Below are 4370 nucleotides of genomic sequence, written 5' to 3'. Positions count from 1 at the left end.
AGTTTATAATTCAAATTTCTTAATTCAATTGTTTGAGCCTAAAAGATGTGAAAGTAAGTAAGAACCAGAATTTAATTATAAAATTAACTATGAATAAAAAAGCAAATAATACACCACACATCTTGGTTGAACTTATAGGAGAGGAACCTAGGACATATGGGTTCTCTCATTCAATCCTTTATGTTATTTTTGTTTAACTCTAAATTTGATTTCCTTGTGATCACTAATCATTCATACAAATACTATTAATACCCAATGATCATGCAATACTAATATTCTTTTCTCTAAATTAATATCCCTAATGATCATGAAGGACATCAATTAAAGAAAGCATAAAACACCTATGAACATGTTAATTTAATAACAACTGGAAGAGAAAAATTGGTTTGGTCCACCTAATCCTTGTCTTGTTTTATCCTATACATCCATTAATAAATCGAGGTATGGTCGCCTAATAATATAATTAATTAGGATTATAATTATGAGCAATAGGATAAAAACTAATCACAAACAGAAACCAAATATAGATTCAAACATCAAAATCACATAAATTCATGAACAATAGTTCTCATAGCCTGATATATTCATATTTGACCTTTATTTTATTTGGTTTTACACTAATTTATATATTAATTGTGTAGTTTGGTATAAAGAGGCCGCAAGTGGATTTTAGGCGCATTCTGGGCCTAAATTGATGGAAGATTAGAGCTTCACTGCAGTCAGCACGCCCAGACTCATTTAATAAGCATGGGGTGCTTCGAGCCCATGGACAGTCATCCTTATGGTCGTGCACGGCCGTGCTCGTCTGCGGAAAACCCAATTATGAAGAGTCTTTAGGATTTTCACACCCTATTAAAAGGGAGACCTCAGGCATCATAAAAGGAGACCGTTTTACATATTGGCTTCTACTATTTAATACGCTCTTTCACCTTATCTCTCTTCTAGGGGATCTTTGGCATATTCTTGGCGAGACTTGGAGCTTCGAGCGACCGTACTTGAAGACTGGGTGTAACACCCTGAATTTTGTAATATAGTTTGATTATCAATATAAGTGTTTATGTGGACTTTCATGTGTTGTGTATTTATTATATATATATATATATATATATATATATATATGTATGGTGTGAATGGATTGGATTGATTGGATTGGAAAAGCAGGTTAAGGGTGTAAAACTCTAATATCACACTTTATAATATCGTAGTTTAGAAAACACCAAAATCTGGTAATATTTTTTTTTTCTTCATATAGTTTACAAGTATAGTTCTCTTTCTCTGAGAGAGAGTTAACACGCATATAAGTTTCTCATCTTATCATTCCAAAATTCAATTTCAATAGCATAATGATATAAAATCAGCACAACTCAACATCTGAAAATACCTCAATAGATTAAGCATAAGTGTGCAGAAACGTCAAGTACTTAAATGAACAAAACGGTCAACAATCCAAATACAACATAACTTAAATAGACCAAACTTCCTAAAAGCAGTTCCCCTAAAATATAAGTAAATAAACAGACATCAATCATAAGGAGAGTAATCCTCAATGGTATTGGACTCCTTAGAAGATGTAGGGGAAGCGGAGCTAGAGGAAGCAGCAGCAACAGAGTCTCCACTATTCTCCTCCATCCGTTTAGCAATGCGAGAAGATGAACGGGTATCAGCAATGGGTAACAAAGTAGAGGGGTATGCAGGATGCATGTAGGATGGCATAGTAGTGTACCTAATGGAGGATTCCACCATATGGACATCCCTCTCCATTGGCACTAGTGGAGAAGTAGGGTGCATAAAAGGAAATGGCACAGGTGTGGGAAAATAGGAGTACAGGGGTCAATAGACATGGAGTCGGGGGAAGCAGAAAAGGCAGGGTAAGGTAACTGAGTGTCAGTAGGAGGAACAGAAAAGACAATCTCAATAGGGGTGTCGGCAGCATACTAGGTGATCCACGAACCCCCACTCTCCAATCCATGAATCACTCGAGCGAATTCGCAGAAGATACTTTGCTGGGCCGCAGAGTCGAACACCCATATATCCTCCTCAGAAGGAAGGATCCACACCTTCACCTTGTCCCTGGCCATCTATATAAATAAAAGAAGAACAATACAAGACAACACAAACAAGGGGTGAGTTCTCTAAAAACAAACATCAATCAATAGCCATACCCCAAGAAAGGCGACATCACAATCACAATTCAATCCAACAATCAACATTCAGCATCATTGAACATTCAATAATATAGTAGAGTGATAAATATATTCATAATCATTGCCAATTTCACAAGTACTCAATCATCCCTAATAGTCACATGATGCATGAATGCAGGTTTCGATCTCACCCATATAGTCACTCAAGTGTCAATAACATGCAAATTGTAACGCCCCGACTTTTTGTAATATTAATTATTGTATTTATATAAACCTAAATGCATATATGTGTGTGTGTTGACTTACTTGATAATGATGTTTATGTGTATTGAGTATATGAATGTGTGTATTGTGTGTATGCATGACTGGTTAGGGCTGAAATAGGCTAAGTGCCTAAGTGCAGGGAGTAAGTCTGGGTTGTTCTCGCTGCAGTGAGAGAATTCTCGTTGTAGCGAGAAGGCCCTGCGAGGAAGGACCAGAACTGTCGCCTTCTCGCTGTAGCAACAGAGCGACAGTTTGGGGTGCATTTATGGGTGCAGTCTCACTGTAGCAAGATGGTCTCGCTATAGCGAGATTCTGCAGAAACCAGAGTGCAATTTTGTCTGAGATTTTTGCTGTAGAGATAGAAGGCGTCGCTGCAGTGAGAGGTGTCTCGCTGCAGTGAGAATATCTCACTGTAACAAGAGTGTCACGACCAGAAAGGATTTAAAGGGGTTAGGGTTTGGGGAGAGTTATTTCTCCCTCTCCCTTCGAAATCCCTTGGATCCTCTCATACCCAAAGCCCTATTCCACCAATTAATTGCCTCCAAAGCCGTTTGGGAGCTTGATTGAAGGTTGAATCCGCCTGGAGAATGCTTGGAGGTGAGTTTTAATAGTTCGGGTTTCATTTCTCATCCCTTTTCTCTGTTTCTGGGTTTCCTTGGATTCTCATGGAGTTCTTCCATGTGTTTTAGGCTGAAATCTGTGTAGGGAGCACGTCCGTGGTTGAATTCGAGTGTGGGATTTCGATCCAAGGTAAGGGGGGACTCTACCTTATCTCAATGTATTGAAATTCTTGTGTGTTTGATGGAAATTGATATGCAATGTGATGTGTGATAGAACAATTGGACCCCGTGAAGGTGATTGTGTGTGATGGAATGTCATTGATTGGTGAATTAATGACATTGTGAATAAATGTGGACTATGTGTCGTGTAATGTGAAATGAATGTGGGCCTAGTGTCGTGTATTTGAGTGCCATATGGGCTGTGTGCCGTGTGTAAGCATGACTATTGCATGCGTGAATGAAATATGTGTGAATGGGCATGTTAGCGCCGTTGTAATGTGCTATGAATGGTTCAGCGATACACTGGAGATGTGGGAGATGAGGACGGTAGAAATACCTTGAGGAAGAGGGAGTGGTGGTAACACCGACTGCGAAACAGGTGCACCACAGGCCACACACTCTCTTCCTGACTAGACCTCTGACTACTATCTCTGCTGAGCGACCCGTGACTGCCCACGTGGTATCCATGAGCCGGGGGTAACCGACGATCATTCATAGTGGAAATCTGTGATCACAGTGCCACAGTGAGTGTGGCTAGCGTGCATATGCATGGATTTATGTATTGTACTTATGAATGTGAAATGCTGCTGATGCTGTGAGTGTATCGGTGTTAAATTGACATGATCTGTGTGATAATGCTGCTTGTGATTGTGTTTGTTTAATGTATTGGAAATGTTTTATAGGTGAGACTCTACGTTGATTGTGTGTTTTTAGGCAGTGTAGAGTACTCATCCTTACATTCATTTTTTAGGTAATCAAGACGATCAGCACCAGACTCAGTGAAGGGATGGATGGACTGCTATAGGACATAGCTTTTATTTTGAAATTGTTGTAAATGAACTAGTTATGTAGCAGTCATTTGATATTAATTTGTAACCCTTCCCTTGTTTCGAAGTATTTTATAAAAAATTGGTTATTCTAATTTGCGAAATTATTATTAAATTGAAATTAAAATTAAGGTGTTACACAAATGATGCATGGGGATCCCATTCCTCTATGACTGGCGACTTGTCCAGCTTTTAGCATAGAGATAGATAGATAGATTCAAGTCGTATGGCAATTGGAGGACTCCATTCCCTACTCTGCATAGTGATATCATAGATAGAAATAGAAAAATAGCACATTAGCCAATGTGTAGTGCCATCCGGCACGTTCAGGAGTGGACCTCGACGACCATAGTGTT

Source organism: Abrus precatorius, unplaced genomic scaffold (genome assembly GCF_003935025.1).
Source record: "Abrus precatorius isolate BTA unplaced genomic scaffold, Abrus_2018 Scaffold3, whole genome shotgun sequence".
NCBI lineage: Eukaryota > Viridiplantae > Streptophyta > Magnoliopsida > Fabales > Fabaceae > Abrus > Abrus precatorius.
The sequence above is the reverse complement of the archived record's forward strand: the minus strand, read 5'-3'. Positions refer to the sequence as shown.